Source organism: Scyliorhinus torazame, chromosome 14, assembly GCF_047496885.1.
Source record: "Scyliorhinus torazame isolate Kashiwa2021f chromosome 14, sScyTor2.1, whole genome shotgun sequence".
In the NCBI taxonomy this organism is placed as follows: domain Eukaryota; kingdom Metazoa; phylum Chordata; class Chondrichthyes; order Carcharhiniformes; family Scyliorhinidae; genus Scyliorhinus; species Scyliorhinus torazame.
The window spans coordinates 217,421,464-217,443,495 of record NC_092720.1 but is presented as its reverse complement, the minus strand read 5'-3'; positions in this window follow the sequence as shown (position 1 = coordinate 217,443,495).

The window sequence follows — 22,032 nt, the reverse complement described above, 5'->3', positions numbered from 1 at the left end:
GGTTCGGGGGTCCTCCTCCAGTTATCCCCCCCTCCCGGCGGGTATTGGAGGCCTTCTCCTGGCGTGAGTGAAACAGAAAATGACTGTGTTCGACAGTCCGAGGCCTGCAGCCCAGGAGGTGGGTAGCTGGTGGACTCAGTGGCCAGTTCACCCGGCCATGGGGCTGGTATGGGAGCCGGCATGTGGTCAGGTTTGGGGTTGTGGGGGAGGGAGGGGGGGGCGGGCGGGGGGGGGGCCAGGGGCACAGTGCTGCCGACTCACCCTGGCCGCCCTGAGGATGTCGTGCAGTTTTTTTCGGCCCTGCTGGCCGGTCTGGCTGGTGTTGCCCACGGCGTTAACCGGCTCTTGCCAACTGCGCCAGGCACAGCGAATGGCGCCGGTTGGCAGCCTCCTTCCCGGGCCGGGCCACAGGGTCAACCGCCTCTCCTCCACCCCGTCCCGGAGGGTCCATTAATCATGAAGCTGCTCTCCTCGCTGCCATCTTGGTGACTGGGATGGTGTGTGTGAGGAGTGAAGTGTGTCTATGTAGCTGCAGCTTGTCAGCCTCCTGAGTGTCAATCTCAGGCCTGGCGAATCCCAGCACCGTTTCTCATTGGAATCGATTGTGTTCCACGTGGCGTCGGTGCTAATCCCTCAACAGTCGCTGAATCGCTCCAGATGGGGCGCCAGTTTTGCTGTTGTGGAGCTCCACGAATCCTGCCCCAGAGTCAACACTGAGCCTCACGAACAGAGAATTCAGCCCAATGTAGTTACAAATATATCCAATAGGGAGTTCAGGAGAAACGTCTTTACTGAGAGAGTGATGACAGTGCCGACCTCAGGATCACACAGTGTGTTTGGGGTGAAGGGTAAAGATATATTTAATGAGAAACTAGATAAGAACATGAGGGGGAAAGAAACAGAAGGGCATGTCGACAGGAATCAAGTGTTTCCCGGAAATCTCACATCAATTTCCTGTCAGTTCTCAAAACAGCTTCAGTTCTTCCTGATGTTCCTCACAGTGAAGTTTACTTTCCTTCTCTTTCCCATTCAGCTTTAATTTCCGAGCTTTCTCAGCCAGATTCAACAAAGAACAATACAGCACAGGAACAGGCCCTTCGGCCCTCCAAGCCTGTACCTGTCATGATGCCAACCTTTGCCAAAACCCTCAGCACTTCCTTGTGCCGTATCCCTCTATACCCATCCTATCCATTTGCTTGTCAAGATGCCTTTTGTTTTTTTGTAAAACATTTTATTGAGGCATTTATGGTTTTATAACAACAAAAGACACAAGTGCAGATATTTTTTTAAATTTTAGAGTCCCCAATTATTTGATTTTCCAATTAAGGGGCAATTTAGCGTGGCCAATCCACCCAACCTGCACATTTTTGGGTTGTGGGGAGAAGCCCACGCAGACACGGGGAGAATGTGCAAACTCCACACAGACAGTGACCCAGGGCTGGGATTCGAACCTGGGTCCTCAGCGCCGCAGTCCCAGTGCTAACCACTGCGCCACATGCCGCCCTGCATGTTCGCCCATAAACATAGTTCAACGCGTAACACACCAACACACCCCTCAATCTCCACAGTTCTTGCCTAAGCTAGACCGACATAGTCTAACTCCCTCCCCCCTACCCCCCCCCAGCTCCCTGACACCCCCCCAAGAAGTCGATAAACGGCTGCCACCTCCGAACAAATCCTAATGATGATCCTCTCAGGGTGAACTTGATTTTCTCAAGCCTGAGAAACCCATCCATGTCGCTAACCCATACGCCTGTTTTCAGGGGCTTTCAGTCCCTCCACGCGAGCAATATCCGTCTCCGGGCTACCAAGTAGGCAAAGTCCAAAACCTCAGCGTCTCTCGCTCCCTGGACTCCCGTGTCTTCCGACGCTCCAAAAATCACCTTTAACGCCCTGGACATGACATAAATTAAAAAAAATAAAACATCTGCAAATCCCGGCCTGAATCCCCTAACATGTGGACATGATTTGCGGGCCCTCCTGCACATCGCCCACACCTTCCTCTACCCCAAAAACCTGCTCATCCGGGCCACAGTCATGTGTGCCCGGTGAACCACCTTGAATTGTATCAGGCTGAGCCTGGCACATGATGGGGACGTATTGACTCGGCTCATGGCGCTGCCTCTACCCCGCTCCCACACTGACCCCTCCCCAACTACCCACTTCCTAATCATGGCTAAATTCACCGCCCAGTAGTAGTTCCGAAAGTTCGGCAGTGCCAGCCCTCCCTCCACTCGGCTCCGCTCCAGCAACACTTTCTTTACTCGCTGGGTTTTATGCGCCCACACAAACCAAGTTCACCCGCTTAAAAAAGGCCTTTGGAATAAAAATAGGGATACACGGAAAAGCTAACAAAAATCTTGGGAGAACCGTCACCTTTACGGTCTGTACCCTCCCCGCCAGTGACAACCGGAGCATGTCCCACCTCCGGAAGTCCCCCCTTCACTTGTTCAACTAACCGGCCCAGATTTAATTTGTGGAGCTACTCCCATCTCCTTGCCACCTGAATACCCAGGTACCGAAAACTATCGTGAAGTACGCCACGCCGCCGGGGGGCCATTGTCAAAGGCCCGCTCAGAAATCCTCCGCTCACGACCGGCTGAGTTCCCGACGGCGTGGAACTAACCACCTATTGCCGGTCGGGATGCTCGCGTGGAGCTATGAAGCAATTGTGCTGTCCACAATGCTACCGTGCTGCCCTAGAGGCGGCTGGCGATTTAATGTGCGGGGTTGAGGCTCGGGCGCATCATCGGGATGGCTCCACAGTCCGAGTCCGCCATGGAGCACGGCGCGGCCGCTGGAGGTCACCGCCGTGCGCAGGCGCGGCCTCTGACCCAGAAGTGCAGGGGCGCATATCTGCAGCAAAAGCTGCGAGATTCACTCCGGGTCCCTGCTAGCCCCCTGCAGGGCTATGAATTAATTTAACATTTTTGCAGGAATTTCAGGAGTAAAACTCCACGGTTTTTACACCGGCGTGGGGACATAGCCTCAATAATGGAGGATCCAACCCCTTTTCTTCGGTCAACACCGATGCAAACTATTCATTTAGTACCTCGCCCATTTCCTCTGGCTCAACACATAGATTCCCCCCACTGTCCTTAAGTGGTCCAATCCTTTCCCTGGCCACCCTCTTGCTTTTTACATATCAATAAAAAGCTTTGGGATTCACCTTAACCCTACTTGTCAAGGACTTTTCATGACGCCCCCTAGCCCACCTAATTTCCCACTTCACTACCTTCCTACATTCATTATATTCCTCAAGAGTTTCCACTGTCCCCACCCTTCTCGACCAGACAAAAGTCTCCTTTTCTTTTTGACGAGGTTCACAATATCCCTCGTTATCCAAGGCTCCTTAAATTTCCCAGACTTATTCTTCGTTCTCTCAGGAACGTGACTTTTCTGAATCCTAATCAACTGTCACGAAGACCCGATTGGCTCTGAGGTTTCTTTCTGGAAACTCCTGTCTACATTCCTGGCAGAGTTACTCTCCTTCTTTTCCCAACACTGGGTGATACAGGAGCGGCAGAAGTTGTGTCCACACTCCAGTGAAACCGGATCAGTGAAGAAATCAAGACAAATGGGACAAATGACCTTCTCGGACAAACTTTTCTCCTGCTGTCTGGAAGCCATGTTCACACTCAGCACTTCCTGATTCAAACCAATTTCAGTTCCAATGTCCCTGCTCTGCTGCTGAACACATTCAGTTCAGTAATTCCCTCATGAAGCCCACTGCAATCCTCAAGGAATTATTGTTATTTGCTGCTCTCGGTCCCGCCCACTTTGAGAGCTGGAGACAAAACCCGGAGCAGAATGAAGAATAAACAGGGTTAGAGTGAACGACAGGGAATAATTGAACCCAGGCGATGGGAGTGAAGGTCTGTTGGTGGTGGGGGTGGCTGGAGAGAGGATGGGAGGAGGGGGGGATTTTGTCCTGTGAGTGACTGGCAGCCTGCTGCTCTCCTTCATATACTTCTGTCTCAAAGCAGCCCCAGGCACGGATGGTCAAGTTGTGTTTTACTTTGTGGGAAACACAAACTGAAAACATATTGTCCAGCTCCTCCTGACCGTCCCTTTAAATCCACCATGATCCTCTCAATTGTCACTTTGGGAGCCACTCCGCACAACTGAAGACCCTCATCCCTGGTCCCATTCTGGGAAATCTCCCCTTGCGCCATCCCTTCAGCCTTGACATCCTTCCCAAAGTGCGGTGTCCAGAATTAGCTGTAACCTCGGTGGACGAGCAGTGGAAATCCTGTCGGGTCTGTTGACACCAAGTTGTTTGTAAATTATCAGACATGTCGACCAGTTTATTATCCAAACGTTTTAACCAGATGCCCTTATTTGCGAGATGAACACAGGAGAAACACAGGTTTACAATTCAACCCACATTTATTCACAAAAACAATAAAACAGTTATTCTCTCAAATTCTCCCAACTATAAACTGCCCAAGATTCTAATACCACCGTGCCGATGAACTCGATTGAGCTGCGGGTCCAATTCTCTGAGTCTCAGTCATCTCAGGGCCCTTGTCTGCGAAGGCAGGTCTCGTACGCCTCTTCCATCCATTCTCTGGTCTGCTGTTGAGTTTTCTCCCCTGACTCTGCGTCAATTCTGAGCTGGGGAGGGGTCCCAGGGCGTCACCATCTTTTCTCCCTCTTCGCGTTCTTCCAGAAGTTTCTCTGGCCCTCAGCCAATGAGGTCACTGGGTGGTGGTTGTGCAATCTCCGATGGAGTTACCGATTGCATCTCTGCGGGAAACCAGACCCCCTCCCCCCCCCCGCTCCCCCCCACCGGTACATCTTCAGGCGCATTGTCCGCATGTAACCTTGTTCCATATAAGGTAACAGTGGGAAACCTAAATGCCAGAACATCTGGCTTCATCTGGGCAATGCACAACAATCGATCTATTTGAATGGGCCGATTGTCTTCCGATCTCCTGTTTATAGAACAAGCCCAGGCTTGCCCCAGCTGTACGTATTCAGGCCCCTGACCTTCCCGTTGATTGCCATTTTAACACAAGACCCTGCTCCCATGCCCACATGTCTGTTCTTGGCCTGCTGCAATGTTCCAGTGAAGCTCAACGCAAACTGGAGGAACAACATCTCATCTTCCGGTTAGGCACGCGACAGCCTTCCGGTCTCAGCATCGAATTCAACAACTTCTGATGATTAGTTCTACTCTACCTCGACCCCTCTTTTCACTCCATTTCATTTGAATTGTCTTTTACCTTTTCTTTCTTTCTTGTCTTTCTTTATATATATTTCCCCCCCCCCCATCTTATCCACCTTTCCTTACGCTTTCTCCCCTTTGTTTTCCCCCTTCCCCTCCCCCACATCTACATCTGCCACAGTTTACCCTCTGATGTTAGTTTCTCTGCTGTTTGGCCTTTCACACCTTTTGATCTCTCCGGGGACTGCCATGAACACTCTTTCCCCTTGGTTTCTGTGGCTATTAGCACCCCGTTTCCCTGGGTTTCTGGGATTATGACTCATCTTTCATTCTCACTCCACAGTATCAATATTTCCCACTTTCTCTGTCTGTTAGCTTTGACAAAGGGTCATCTGGACTCGGAACGTGAGCTCTTTTCTCTCCCGACAGATGCTGCCAGACCTGCTGAAATTTTCCAGCAATTTCTCCAGCATTTGGAGTATTGCGTGCAATTCTGGTCGCCGCATTATAGGAAGGATGTGGAAGCATTTGGAAAAGGTGCAGAGGAGATTTACCAGAATGTTGCCTGGTATGGAGGGAAGATCTTATGAGGAAAGGCTGAGGGACTTGAGACTGTTTTCGTTAGAGAGAAGAAGGTTAAGAGGTGACTTAATTGAGGCATACAAGATGATCAGAGGATTGGATAGGGTGGACAGTGAGAGCCTTTTTCCTTGGATGGTGATGTCTAGCACAAGGGGACATAGCTTTAAATTGAGGGGCGATAGATATAGGACAGATGTCAGAGGTAGGTTCTTTACTCAGAGAGTAGTAAGGGTGTGGAATGCCCTGCCTGCAACAGTAGTGGACTCGCCAACACTAAGGGCATTCAAATGGTCATTAGATAGACATATGGACGATAAGGGAATAGTGTAGCTGGGCTTTAGAGTGGTTTCACAGGTTGGCGCAACATTGAGGGCCGAAGGGCCTGTACTGCGCTGTAATGTTCTATGTTCTATGTTCTCTTTGCCCCAGCTGTTTGTCTCTGTCCTGCACATTCAAACTTGGCTGTTTGAATTCCATTCAGGCCTGTCTGTGGTTCTGACTGTGGTTCAGTTAAAGTATCCAATTGTATATTGGCCATTTTACCACAATCATTTCTCCGGGGTCACTGTAGGTTCCCACTTAATACAGTCCAGAGATCCCTCCATGGAAATGCAACCCCAAGGTTAGGCCATAATAAGACCATGAGGCAGAATTGGCCATTAGGCTCATCGAGTCTGCTCCGCTATTCAATGAGGTCATGGCTGATCTGATATAATCCTCCACTCCATTATCCCGCCTTAGCCCCAAAATCCTTGATTCTGGACTGGACTGTACGCAGAACAATACTTTTCACTGTAACTTGGTACACGTGACAATAAAACAAATTCAACAAATCCAATCAAATCCGATTCCCTCACTGATTAAAAATCTGTCTATCTCAGCCGTGAACATGCTTAACGACCCAGCCTCTACAGCTCTCTGCGGGAAAAAATTCCACAGATTCACTCCTCTCTGAGAGAAGAAGGGCGGGAATCTCCCTTCTGGGGACAAAGTCCCCATGCCCGCCGGAAAACGGGCGAGAATCACTCCGGACGGGGTGATTCTCCATTTTCCAGGGGGGCTAGCAGAGCCCCGGCCTGTGTCCAGCAGCTCTGGCCGCCGGCGGGGCCCTGCTAGCCAGACCGCGCGTCCGCACATGCGCATAGCGGCCGCAAGCGGGTCCGTGAATGTGCGCGGCGGCCCACCTCGGCTTGGGCGCCGCCGACATGGCGGAGCCATACAGCAGGCCCCGCGCGGAGGAAGGTAGGTCCCCCACAGATCGCGATGGCCCACCAATCGGTGGCCCCCGATCGTGGGCCTGGCCACCGCTGAGGCACTCCCCTGGAGTCAGATTCCCCCGCACCCCCCCACCACGACCGCGGGTCCCAGCTCCCACCGGGTGGTACCACATGAATACCACGCCGGCGGGAGTTTCTGCGGAGAATCGCCGCAGGGGCCTCTTCCAACAACCCCCGACTGGCGCCACGTCAACCGCACGCATGCGACTGGCGGGTCCGCGGAGAATCGCGGATGCGCCATCGGCCGGGTTTCCGGCGTGAACGGCTATTCTCCGCCCCCGCACCGGGCGTGATTCCGACGTGGAGGGTCGGAGATTCCCGCCAAAAATTCCTCATCATCTCTGTCTTAAATGGGCCACTCCTTACTCTGAGATGGTACCCTCTGTTCCTAGTCTCTCACACACAGGGGGCGTCATTCTCCGACCCCCCGCCGGGTCGGAGAATGGCCGTTGGCCGCCGTGAATCCCGCCCCCGCCCCCGCCGAAGTCTCCGAAGGGAGAAAAGTCGGCGGGGCGTTAATGGCGCCGCTGCCGCGGAGAATGTCACGGGCCTGCGCAAGGCAGCCGATTTTCGGCCTGCCGATATTCTCCCTTCCGGATGGGCCGAAGTCCCGTCGACGTGATGACCGTTCACGTCGACGTCAATCAAACCTCCTTTTCATCGGCGTGACCCGGTGGCTCCAGGCTCACGCCGACCAGCGAGGAGGTGAGTGACGGCCTGGGGGGTTGGCTCTGGGCAGGAAATGGCGTGGCCGCAGACTGATTGCCTGAGGAGAGGTGTGTCTCGGCTTGTGTGTGTGTGCGGCGGGGGGGGGGGGGGGGGGGGGGGGGGGTGGTTAGAGTAGGCTGGGCTCCGGGGGAGTGCCGGGAGGGGGTCCGTGCCGGGGTGGAGGTTGGGGGTTGGGGAGGGGGTCCGTGCCGGGGTGGAGGTTGGGGAGGGGGGTCCGTGCCGGGGTGGAGGTTGGGGAGGGGGTCCGTGCTGGGGTGAAGGTTGGGGGTTGGGGAGGGGTTCCGTGCCGGGGTGGAGGTTGGGGAGGGGGTCCGTGCCGGGGTGGAGGTTGGGGGTTGGGGAGGGGGGTCCGTGCCGGGGTGGAGGTTGGGGGTTGTGGAGGGGGTCCGTGCCGGGGTGGAGGTTGGGGGGGGGGGGGGGTCCGTGCTGGGGTGAAGGTTGGGGGTTGGGGAGGGGTTCCGTGCCGGGGTGGAGGTTGGGGAGGGGGTCCGTGCCGGGGTGGAGGTTGGGGGTTGGGGAGGGGGTCCGTGCCGGGGTGGAGGTTGGGGGTTGGGGAGGGGGTCCGTGCCGGGGTGGAGGTTGGGGGTTGGGGAGGGGGTCCGTGCCGGGGTGGAGGTTGGGGGTTGGGGAGGGGGTCCGTGCCGGGGTGGAGGTTAGGGAGGGGGTCCGTGCCGGGGTGGAGGTTGGGAGGGGGTCCGTGCCGGGGGTGGGAGGTTGGGGGTTGTGGAGGGGGTCCGTGCCGGGGTGGAGGCTGGGGGGGGGGGGTCCGTGCTGGGGTGGAGGTTGGGGCGGGGGGGGGTCCGTGCCGGGGTGGGTGATGGGAGGGAAAATGAGTTGGTCCACCTGGCCAGGTGCCAGCCTCCAACAGTTGGACCCATGCGGTCCATGCCACCTGGCTAGGGGGAGGAGGGGATATGGGCAATGATGACATGTCGTCGTTCCCCTCCCCCCCACCAGGTCGTCATGTTTTCAGATCATCCAGCGATGTTGGCCGCCGTGGTGGCAGCCCGCTCATGTCTATGTTGCCCTGGATGAGGAGGAGGAGGAGGAGGAGCGTGCCAGAGAGGCGGCGCAGGCTGCCGCAGAGGGGCAGGCGGCAGCCGCCCAGGCTGGAGGGACACCTGACCGACAGGACGAGGAGGGGGAGGAGGACGTCGCGGCCCCACGGCAACAGTGACAGATGCCCTTTATGCCATGGCGCACCGCCTACATCCGCTTCCCCGTGGGGACCGGGCCAGCCAAGATGCCCGGGCCGTGGGCTTCTCTGCCATTGCCGGGTTCCCCATGGTCCAGGGCGCGATCGATGGGATGCACGTCGCCGTGCGGCCACCTGCAGATAACAGGGCCGTGTTCACTAATAGGAAGGGGACCTATTCGATGAACGTACAGGTGGTCTGCGACCACCGCATGATGATCCTGCACGTCTGCGCCCGTTACCCAGGCAGTGTACACGACTTATTCGTGTTGTCGCGGTCATCCATCCCCGGCATGTACGAGGGACGCCATCCCCGGCTGAGGGGCTGGTTGCTGGGCGACAGGGGCTACCCATTGCGATCGTGGCTGATGACGCCTATACGGAGGCCACGCAATGAGGCGGAGAACCGCTACAATGATGCCCATGTAGCGACAAGGGGAGTGATCGAGAGGTGCTTTGGCGTGCTGAAGATGCGTTTCAGGTGCCTGGACCTCTCTGGGGGCGCCCTCCAGTATCGGTCAGATAGGGTCGGCCGCATCATTGTGGTGTGCTGCGTCCTGCACAACATAGCCCAGCAGAGGGGCGATGTGCCGCAGGCAGAGGAGGGCGGAGTGGAGGAGCAGCAGGAAGAGGCCCAGTCCTCCCCAGATGAGGGGGATGGGGGCAATGGTCAGGGCAGACGGGGTAGACACAGACGGGTGGCTGTCCACCGTTACCGGCTGGCCCAGCGGGCACGGGACAGACTGATAGACGCCCGCTTCACTGACTAGATGGGCGTGGGAATCGGGTAGTATGGCCACAGACCGCACACCATGACAACAGCCGACCACCCACACCCCCCACCCATCCATCCACCCAGCACCATCACCCCCCTCCCCAACCCCACACACCCAACCCGCATGCACACCACCCCCCCACTCCCAATTGCCGATCCACCGGCGGCACAACGGGCCGGGCTCACCCAGTTGCGGGTGGACGCGTGTCTATCGCAGGCCATGGAGAATGATGACAGCCCGCCTCCGATGAGCTCCTGGCTCTACATCGTTGGACTATGTCTGACCCATGGCCACAGTACCACCATCCACCCGGACCATCCCTGCATGCGGCTGTGACACTGCAGCGCACGGTCCCGTCCTCTGCCCGGGGGATGTTGATGGCGGCCCAGGGGGAAGGGGGCAGACTCACCTGGGGCTGAGGTAAGACCACCCCTCACACACACACTTGCGCTCAACGTACATGACACCCCCGCACACTTTGGACAGAGCACAAAGGCAGCTTCGGTAGGTGTAACATTGACTTTAATAACCAAAGGAGTTCATGCACGTGCCCTAGCGCCTAAAACTCATCTGTGCCCTGCACCCGTGCCAACTTACTCAGTGTCTAATTGTTTGGCCTTACGGGCCCTTTGACTACGTCTACGTGGTTCCCCAGACGGTACAGCAGAACTGGAGGTGGACTCCTGTGATTCCTGCCCTCTGACACTGGATCCCTTTGGCGGCCGTTTCCTGGGGCGTCCTGGCCTAGATGGGCCAGGCTGCGGCCCGGGCGACTGGGATGGCGAGCTGCCAGCCTGTCCTGCCCGTTGCCCACCCGATGCACCTGGGACGGAAGGGGGGGAGTCCGAGGTGTCGCGGTGTACCGGGACCTCCCCTACAGAGGGAGCCGGGACGGACCACACCACCTCCTCCTCCCTCGGGGTGCCCGATGGCCCCCAGGCCTCTACATGGGTGGGGGATGCGAACGGACTGGCCATCTGACGCGCCCCCGACATCTGGCGCTGCCAGTCCTGGAGGCCCGTGCTGGTATCGACAGGGGTCTGCAGGTTTGCAGCCATGGAGCCCAGGGGGTTGTCGAACCCTGTCTGCGACAGTGCGACGCCAGCTCGCACATGGCCACTGGCGCCGATGCCCTCAGCGATGGCCTGCTGAGACTGGGCCATGGCCTGCAGAGACTGGGCCATGGCCTGCAGAGACTGGGCTATGGCCTGCTGAGACTGGGCCATGGCCTGCTGAGACTGGGCTATGGCGTTGAGCGCCTCTGCCATCTGGCGCTGGCACTGGCTCATGGCCTCCTGTGAGAGGGCAGCCATTTCCTGGGCCACAGACGCCGCCTGCACGGAAGGCCCCAGGCCTCGCAAACCGTTCCCCATGTCTGACACCGTCGCACCCATTGCCTCCACCGCGGACGCCACCCGTGCGGTGTCAGCCTGGGTGGCACGCATGACCGGGACCACTCCCAGCTCCTGGACGCGGGTGGACTCCTCCACCTGCGACCGCAGCCGCCGCAAGCCACCCGTCACCCTATTCGCTCGTCTCCGTGTCGGTGGTTGCATCGGATCTATGTGTGGGTGTGGTAACTGCAGGAACCCGGGATCCATCTGGGCGGCAGATGTTCGCTTGGCCTGGGCTGCCCTCCGACCGCCCGGTCCCTCTGCTGCTCCTACCTCCACCTGCTGTACCGGGACGGCTGTGTTGTGCGCACCAGTGAGTGTACCAGACGCCTCATCACTAAAGTGCCCAACCGTGGTGAGTGTTTCTGCGATGGTGGAGGGTGTTGGTGACAGCAGTGGCGTTGTGTCGTGCTCTTCGTCCCACTCTGAGTCCATGGCACTTTGGGGTGGGGGTTCGTCTCCACCCATCCACTCTGAGTCACTGTCCGGTATTTCGTCTTCCCGGGTAGGGGTGTCCTGGGTAGTGCTGTCCCGGGTAGTGCTGTCCCGGGTAGGGGTGTCCTGGGTAGTGGTGTCCCGGGTAGGGGTGTCCTGGATAGTGGTGTCCTGGGTAGTGGTGTCCTGGCTCGGATGTGACGGGGGCCTGTGGCTGCCCCCCTCATCGCTGGGTGGTCGCTCCCGCACGTGACGGGGGTGTCGTCTCCCTGTTGCTCCAGGTCTCTCCGTCTCCCGTGGTCTCCGAGGGGCATCCTGCGGGCGTCGCATGCTGGAGGGTTCGGGTCTCTCCGTCTCCCGTGGTCTCCGAGGGGCATCCTGCGGGCGTCGCATGCTGGAGGGTTCGGGTCTCTCCGTCTCCCGTGGTCTCCGAGGGGCATCCTGCGGGCGTCGCATGCTGGAGGGTGCGGGTCTCTCCGTCTCCCGTGGTCTCCGAGGGGCATCCTGCGGGCGTCGCATGCTGGAGGGTGCGGGTCTCTCCGTCTCCCGTGGTCTCGGAGGGGCATCCTGCGGGCGGTCTGCATCTGCGGGGATGGGTGCCTGGACGTTTGGTCCTGCGATACACAATGAAGCATGCATGGTTAGACATCAGGCAGTGATCAGGTGATACGGGAGAGGGGGATATAGGGGAGGGGGGATATGGGGACGGGCTGTTGGTGGCTCACTTGCTCGTGGGGCCCCGACCTCTGCATCAGCAACCTCCCGGTCGTCAGGTCCGCCAGCCAGTTCCAGGGCCCTTTCCCCGTGTACGGTCAGTGGCCTCTCATCAGCGGGCCCTCCTCCAGTCCTCACATGCTCCCTATTGTTGTGTGCGCGCTTCTCCTGGGGGGGGGGGGGGTGGTGGCAGGGGTAAAAGGCAACAGTGTTAGGCAGGTATATGAATGCACGCCATCGGTTGCGCGTGCATTGCAGAGGTTAAGGTTAGGGCTGGATTCACTTGGGGATATGGGGGATATGGGGGAGGGGGGATATGGGGGAGGGGGGATATGGGGGAGGGGGGATATGGGGGATATGGGGGAGGGGGGATATGGGGGATATGGGGGAGGGGGGATATGGGGGATATGGGGGAGGGGGGAATATGGGGGATATGTGGGAGGGGGGATATGGGGAGGGGGGATATGGGGGAGGGGGGATATGGGGGATATGGGGGAGGGGGGATATGGGGGAGGGGGGGATATGGGGAATATGGGGGAGGGGGGATATGGGGGATATGGGGGAGGGGGGATATGGGGGAGGGGGGATATGGGGGATATGGGGGAGGGGGGATATGGGGGAGGGGGGATATGGGGGAGGGGGGATATGTGGGAGGGGGGGATATGGGGGAGGGGGGATATGGGGGATATGGGGAGGGGGGATATGGGGGAGGGGGGGATATGGGGAATATGGGGGAGGGGGGATATGGGGGATATGGGGGAGGGGGGATATGGGGGAGGGGGGATATGGGGGATATGGGGGAGGGGGGGATATGGGGGAGGGGGGATATGGGGGATATGGGGGAGGGGGGATATGTGGGAGGGGGGAATATGGGGGAGGGGGGATATGGGGGAGGGGGGATATGGGGGTTTGGGGGATATGGGGGAGGGGGGAATATGGGGGATATGGGGGAGGGGGGATATGGGGGGTATGGGGGAGGGGGGGATATGGGGGAGGGGGGATATGGGGGATATGGGGGAGGGGGGATATGGGGGATATGGGGGAGGGGGGATATGTGGGAGGGGGGGATATGGGGGAGGGGGGGATATGGGGGAGGGGGGATATGGGGGAGGGGGGAATATGGGGGATATGGGGGATGGGGGATATGGGGGATATGGGGGAGGGGGGGATATGGGGGAGGGGGGATATGGGGGATATGGGGAGGGGGGATATGGGGGAGGGGGGGATATGAGGGAGGGGGGATATGGGGAGGGGGGATATGGGGGATATGGGGGATATGGGGGAGGGGGGATATGGGGGAGGGGGGGATATGGGGGAGGGGGGGATTTGGGGGAGAGGGGATATGGGGGATATGGGGGACGCTCACCCTGCCTGCTCTGACGATGTCGTTCACCTTCTTGTGGCACTGGGTGCCTGTCCGTGGTGTCAGGGCCACAGCGGTGACGGCCTCTGCCACCTCCCTCCACAGACGCCGGCTGTGGCGTGGGGCAACTCTGCGGCCGTGCCCGGGATACAGGGCGTCCCTCCTCTGCTCCACCGCATCCAGGAGCGCCTCCACATCGCGTGACTCGAACCTCGGGGCTGAGCGACGGCCAGCCATCAAGTCGGGTGTTGCGGTCGGCTGTTCCGGTCGGGTGGGGGGGAGCTGCGCGGCCTTATGAGCCGTCACGCCGTGCAGCGCGTATGACGCTGCACGGCGTGAACCACTGCGCAAGCGCGGATCCCGTTACGTCGCTGCTAGCCCATTTCGGGCCGCAGACTACCGGCCCATTTTTATGACGTGACGCAAGTGGGATTTGCGCCGTTTTTTGCGCCGATCGGCGGAGTTTCCGCCGATAACGGAGAATTTCGCCCAGGGAGTATGATTGCACAGTGGTTAACGCTCCTGCTTCACAGTGCCCGGGTCCCAGGTTCGATTCCCGGCTTGAGTCACTGTTTGTGCTGAGTCTGCTCGTTCTCCTGTCTCTATGTGGGTTTCCTCCGGGTGCTGCGGTTTCCTCCCACAAGTCCTGAAAGACGTGCTGTTAGGTAATTTGGACATTCTGAATTCTCCCTCAGTGTACCCGAAGACGCGTCGGGATGTGGCGACTAGGGGATTTTCACAGTAACTCATTGCAATGTTAATGTAAGCCTACTTGTGACAATAATAAAGATTATTATTATTCTATCAGGGGAAACATCCTCTCAGCATCTCCCCTGTCCAGCTGCCTGAGATTCCTCTATGTCTCAATCAGGTCACCTTTTATTCTTCTAAACTCCAATGGGTACAGGCCCAACCTACTCAACCTCTCCTCATAAAAAAATCCCCCCATACCCGGGATCAACCTGGTGAACCTTCTCTGCACTGCCTCCAATGCCAGTGTCTCTTTCCTTAGATAAGGGGACCAAAACTGTTCACAGGAATTCGAGGTGATGTCTAACTCGTGCCTTGTACAGTTTTAGCAAGATTTCCCTATTTTTCTCCTCCATTCCCTTTGAAATAAGGATCCACATTCCATTTGCCTTCCCCAGTACCTGCTGAACTTGCACGTTGTTTTTTGTGATTTATTCACGAGGACCCCCCAATCCCTCAGTGCTGCAGCTTTCTGCAGTCTCTCTCCATTTAAATAATATTCAGCTCCTTTATTCTTCCCACCAAAACATTTTCCTACATTATATTCCATCTGCCAAGTTTTTGCCCACTCCCATACCTGCCTCTGTCCCTGTGTAGACTCTTTGTGTCATCCTCAACACTTCCCTTCCCACCTATTTTTTGTTATTTGCAAACTCGGCAATTCTTAATCAAATTGTAAACATGACAACAATTCACCTTTAAATGGTACCTCCCTCTCCTGGAGAGGGGGTCGGGGGGACGGTGACGTGGGTTATTCATGAGACCCAGTGTCCTTTTCTTCACTTCAGCGTTCAGTTGAATTCACAAAGAGGATCCAGTTTCAGTGTCAAGGATTCTAGATCAGTGATCATACAGCGGGGGGAGGGATTCTCCCTTAGCTGCCACCGAAATGGTGAAATGCGATTGGGCGGAGAATAGCTTCCAACGCCAAAATCGCGGCAGCCGCCGATTTGACGCCAAATCATGATTCTCCGTCACCTCAAAAATGGCGTCAATGCATTTCACTCCGCACGCAGAGTAGGCACCGTTTGCATATCATTAGCGGGACCGACCCGGTACCCTCCAGCACCTCCGCGATTCTCCACACCCGGTACCCTCCAGCACCTCCGCGATTCTCCAGACCCGGTACCCTCCAGCACCTCCGCGATTGTCCCGACCCGGTACCCTCCAGCACCTCCGCGATTCTCCAGACCCGGTACCCTCCAGCACCTCCGCGATTCTCCAGACCCGGTACCCTCCAGCACCTCCGCGATTCTCCAGACCCGGTACCCTCCAGCACCTCCGCGATTCTCCAGACCCGGTACCCTCCAGCACCTCCGCGATTCTCCAGACCCGGTACCCTCCAGCACCTCCGCCATTCTCCACACCCGGTACCCTCCAGCACCTCCGCGATTCTCCAGACCCGGTACCCTCCAGCACCTCCGCGATTGTCCACACCCGATACCCTCCAGCATCTCCGCGATTCTCCAGACCCGGTACCCTCCAGCACCTCCGCGATTCTCCAGACCCGGTACCCTCCAGCACCTCCGCGATTCTCCAGACCCGGTACCCTCCAGCACCTCCGCGATTCTCCAGACCCGGTACCCTCCAGCACCTCCGCCATTCTCCACACCCGGTACCCTCCAGCACCTCCGCGATTCTCCAGACCCGGTACCCTCCAGCACCTCCGCGATTCTCCAGACCCGGTACCCTCCAGCACCTCCGCGATTCTCCAGACCCGGTACCCTCCAGCACCTCCGCGATTCTCCAGACCCGGTACCCTCCAGCACCTCCGCCATTCTCCACACCCGGTACCCTCCAGCACCTCCGCGATTCTCCAGACCCGGTACCCTCCAGCACCTCCGCGATTGTCCACACCCGATACCCTCCAGCATCTCCGCGATTCTCCAGACCCGGTACCCTCCAGCATCTCCGCGATTCTCCAGACCCGGTACCCTCCAGCACCTCCGCGATTCTCCAGACCCGGTACCCTCCAGCACCTCCACGATTCTCCAGACCCGGGACCCTCCAGCACCTCCGCGATTCTCCAGACCCGGTACCCTCCAGCACCTCCGCGATTCTCCAGACCTGGTATCCTCCAGCACCTCCGCGATTCTCCAGACCCGGTACCCTCCAGCACCTCCGCGATTCTCCAGACCCGGTACCCTCCAGCACCTCCCCGATTCTCCAGACCCGGTACCCTCCAGCACCTCCCCGATTCTCCAGACACGGTACCCTCCAGCACCTCCGCGATTCTCCAGACCCGGTACCCTCCAGCACCTCCGCGATTCTCCACACCCGGTACCCTCCAGCACCTCCGCGATTCTCCAGACCCGGTACCCTCCAGCACCTCCGCGATTCTCCACACCCGGTACCCTCCAGCACCTCCGCGATTCTCCAGACCCGGTGCCCTCCAGCACCTCCGCGATTCTCCAGACCCGGTACCCTCCAGCACCTCCGCGATTCTCCAGACCTGGTATCCTCCAGCACCTCCGCGATTCTCCAGACCCGGTACCCTCCAGCACCTCCGCGATTGTCCCGACCCGGTACCCTCCAGCACCTCCGCGATCCTCCAGACCCGGTGCCCTCCAGCACCTCCGCGATCCTCCAGACCCGGTACCCTCCAGCACCTCCGCCATTCTCCAGACCCGGTACCCTCCAGCACCTCCGCGATTCTCCAGACCCGGTACCCTCCAGCACCTCCGCGATTCTCCAGACCCGGTACCCTCCAGCACCTCCGCCATTCTCCAGACCCGGTACCCTCCAGCACCTCCGCGATTGTCCAGACCCGGTACCCTCCAGCACCTCCGCGATTCTCCAGACCCGGTACCCTCCAGCACCTCCGCGATTGTCCCGACCCGGTACCCTCCAGCACCTCCGCGATTCTCCAGACCCGGTGCCCTCCAGCACCTCCGCGATTCTCCACACCCGGTACCCTCCAGCACCTCCGCGATTCTCCAGACCCGGTTCCCTCCAGCACCTCCGCGATTCTCCAGACCCGGTACCCTCCAGCACCTCCGCGATTCTCCAGACCCGGTACCCTCCAGCACCTCCGCGATTCTCCAGACCCGGTTCCCTCCAGCACCCCCGCGATTCTCCAGACCCGGTACCCTCCAGCACCTCCGCGATTGTCCAGACCCGGTGCCCTCCAGCACCTCCGCGATTGTCCAGACCCGGTACCCTCCAGCACCTCCGCGATTCTCCCGACCCGGTGCCCTCCAGCACCTCCGCGATTCTCCAGACCCGGTACCCTCCAGCACCTCCGCGATTGTCCAGACCCGGTGCCCTCCAGCACCTCCGCGATTCTCCAGACCCGGTACCCTCCAGCACCTCCGCGATTGTCCAGACCCGGTACCCTCCAGCACCTCCCTGATTCCCCAGACCCGGTACCCTCCAGCACCTCCGCGATTCTCCACACCCGGTACCCTCCAGCACCTCCGCGATTCTCCAGACCCGGTACCCTCCAGCACCTCCGCGATTCTCCAGACCCGGTACCCTCCAGCACCTCCGCGATTCTCCAGACCCGGTACCCGCCAGCACCTCCGCGATTCTCCACACCCGATACCCTCCAGCATCTCCGCGATTCTCCACACCCGGTACCCTCCAGCACCTCCGCGATTCTCCACACCCGATACCCTCCAGCACCTCCGCGATTGTCCCGACCCGGTACCCTCCAGCACCTCCGCGATTCTCCAGACCCGGTACCCTCCAGCACCTCCGCGATTCTCCAGACCTGGTATCCTCCAGCACCTCCGCGATTCTCCAGACCCGGTACCCTCCAGCACCTCCCCGATTCTCCAGACCCGGTACCCGCCAGCACCTCCGCGATTCTCCACACCCGATACCCTCCAGCATCTCCGCGATTCTCCACACCCGGTACCCTCCAGCACCTCCGCGATTCTCCACACCCGATACCCTCCAGCACCTCCGCGATTGTCCCGACCCGGTACCCTCCAGCACCTCCGCGATTCTCCAGACCCGGTACCCTCCAGCACCTCCGCGATTCTCCAGACCCGGTATCCTCCAGCACCTCCGCGATTCTCCAGACCCGGTGCCCTCCAGCACCTCCGCGATTCTCCAGACCCGGTACCCTCCAGCACCTCCGCGATTCTCCACACCCGGTACCCTCCAGCACCCCCGCGATTCTCCAGACCCGGTACCCTCCAGCACCCCCGCGATTGTCCAGACCCGGTACCCTCCAGCACCTCTGCGATTCTCCAGACCCGGTACCCTCCAGCACCTCCGCGATTCTCCAGACCCGGTACCCTCCAGCACCTCCGCGATTGTCCAGACCCGGTACCCTCCAGCACCTCCGCGATTCTCCAGACCCGGTGCCCTCCAGCACCTCCGCGATTGTCCAGACCCGGTGCCCTCCAGCACCTCCGCGATTCTCCAGACCCGGTACCCTCCAGCACCTCCGCGATTCTCCAGACCCGGTACCCTCCAGCACCTCCGCGATTCTCCAGACCTGGTATCCTCCAGCACCTCCGCGATTCTCCAGACCCGGTACCCTCCAGCACCTCCGCGATTGTCCCGACCCGGTACCCTCCAGCACCTCCGCGATCCTCCAGACCCGGTGCCCTCCAGCACCTCCGCGATCCTCCAGACCCGGTACCCTCCAGCACCTCCGCCATTCTCCAGACCCGGTACCCTCCAGCACCTCCGCGATTCTCCAGACCCGGTACCCTCCAGCACCTCCGCGATTCTCCAGACCCGGTACCCTCCAGCACCTCCGCCATTCTCCAGACCCGGTACCCTCCAGCACCTCCGCGATTCTCCAGACCCGGTACCCTCCAGCACCTCCGCAATTCTCCGTCTCTGATGGGCCGAGTGGTTCACTTGTGCTTTTAAAAATGGTGAAACCGGCATCGTGGCTGCTGAGGGAGAGAGAGGGGTGCGGAATATGTCCATCATCACCATAGTTTACTGACAGGTTGCTGGCTGGGGCCTTCTGCCAGGGCCGGGGGGAGTACTAGGGGGTGGCTAGGAGATGGGCTGTAGGGTTGGGGTGGGCGGGCACAGGACACCATTGCCGCAGCCGGCAAGGCCGCCACGTAGCTGCGCCAACCGCTGACTGCCCACTTTGAACCTGGTGCCAGGTGTCGTATAGGTGTCCCCCCAGGGCACCCCCCTGAGTGCCCTCTGGCCCCAAATGACCCACAGCTGTGTGGGCACACTCCAGCACAAGCAGTGCCATGTTTTGTCTGGAGTAAGTATGTGTGGGGAGTGTAATGTGTATGTGTGGCTGCAGCTTGTCAGCCTCCCGAGTGTCGAATCCCGCACCGTTTTTCATTGGAATAATTGTGTTCCACGAGGCCCCGGTGCTCGGCCCTGAATGGAAGCCGAATTGGTCCAGGGGCGGCGCCGCTTTTTCTGTCGTAAAAGTCCACAGATTCTCCGCGGCGTCAACACTTCGGGCTGGGTTCTCCCATTTTGTGGCTAAGTGCCGACGGCGGCATGGAAACCGTGGCGTTTTCGACGCCAAAATCGGCGCCCAATCCTCACCGATCCTGGGACCGGTGCAGGGCCAGCAGCCGCGGTGGGTGAAACTCCCGGCTCCCACGACACAAACGGCGGAGGAATGGCCGGGTCCGTGACGCGCAGGCGCATGGCGACGACCAGCTTTAGCTGCCGATACGGCCCCGCCAGCCGTGCGCGGAACAACCTGCCAAATACTGCCCCCATGGCTACCCCATGGCCACCCCCGGCAGTCCCCCCTAGCCCTCGCGGAAGCCCCCCCCCAGCCAGCAGCATGCCTCCCGGCCGACTGTGGCACCGCTGGTCACAGTCCGCAGCCCCCACTCCGGGTTCCCAACCGCTGAGACTACATTTTGATAAGATCCTTCACAAGAGGTTAGTTGGCAAAAATTAAAGCACATGGGATTGTGGGAATGTACGTGGATCAGGAATTGGTGACAGACAGGAAACAGAGTGGGAATAAATGGATCTTTTCCCGAGTCAAGGCAGTGACTAGTGAGGTACCACAGGGGTCAGTGTTTGGGCCCCAGCTGTTCACGATATATAAACACAACCTGGATGAGGGAACCAAATGTAACATTTCTAAGTTTGTGGATGACACAAAACTGGGTGGAACTGTGAGTTGTGAGGAGGATGCAAGGAGGCTTCAAGGTGATTGAGACAAGTTGAGTGAGTGGACAAACACATGGCAGATGCAGGATAACGTGGCTAAATGTGAAGTTATTCACTGCGGTGTGAAAAACAGAAAGGAAGAGGATTATTTAAATGGTGATGTATTGGGAAGTGTGGATGTACAAAGGGATCTGGGTCCTTGTACACCAGCCAATCAAAGTGGAGAGGCAGCTGCAGCAAGCAATTAGGAAGGTGAATGGTTTGTTGGCCTTCATTGTGAGAGGATTGGAGTTCAGAAGTAGGGATGTGTCACTGCAGTTATACAGGGCCTTGGTGAGACCACACCTGGAGTATTGTGAGCAGTTTTGGTCTCCCTGCCTGAGAAAGGATTTACTTGTCACAGAGGGAGTGCAGCGGAGATTCACTCGGCTAATACTGGGGTTGGGGGGACAGTGCAATGAGGAGAGAATGATTCGACTGGGCCTGTGTTCACTCGGGTTTAGAAGGATGAGAGGAGATCTGATTGAAACGTATAAAATTCTAACAGGGCTGGACAGACTAGATTCAGGGAGGATGTTTTCCCTGGTTGGGGAATCTCGAACCAGGGGACACAGTCTCAGGATACGGGGAAGACCATTCAGGACTGAAATTAGGAAATATTTCTTCATTCAAAGGGTTGTGAACCTGTGGAATTTTTGACCACAGGAGGTTACCACAAGTCACTGAATATATTCAAGAAAGAGACAGATACTTTTGACATTTCAATGGCATCAAGGGGTATGGGGAGAAAGCGGGAATGTGGCATTGAGATAGCGGATCAGACACAATCATATTGAATGGTGGAGCAGGCTCGAAGGGCCGAATGGCCTACTCCTCCTTTTTTATATGTTTCTGTGTTTATGTGTGGGGTTTGGGGGGGGGGGGTGGGGTTGCCCCTGTGCTTGTGGGGGGTGGGGTTGCCCCGGTGCTTCTTGGGGAGGGGGTTCCCCGTATCCGTGGGGGGTGGGGCTGTATTATTTTAACACAGATCAGAGCGCCCCGATCTCGGTGGAGCCGGCGTTGCCGGATCTATCAGGCCCCGCCCTGCCAGCGTGAGGGTGAAAACCACGGCCATAGATTTTCTGAGCTCAGAGTGCCAGAGAATCTGGAGAGAAAACTCAGCTGTGCAGCTGGAGAGCTACACACCGGCTTTCTCTCTCTAACCAGCTCTCTGTGCACAGAGAGCAAAATCCCACCCACTGTGTCAAAGAGCAGCACGGAGTTAATTCCTTATGGATTGTGAAAAAGGGTCAGGAATGACCAGGATGCTGAAGAGAATGGAGATTCTCGTCATTCACAAAAAGTCCCATCTGGTCAGTGTGTGAAATAGTCCCTCCGAATCAAACTGCCTCTGCCCGGCTTCACACACTGATCCCTGTTTGGGCAGAGATGTGAAAGTGAGTGTCTGCCTCCTCAAAACCAGGCCGTTCCCGATTGGCAGCTTTGATTGGCAGCCTGCCCTGGAGAAGGAAAACTCTGATTTGAAACCCCAGCCATGGGTCAAATAGTAAAGTCTTCATTGGCTGACAGTGCGGAAGG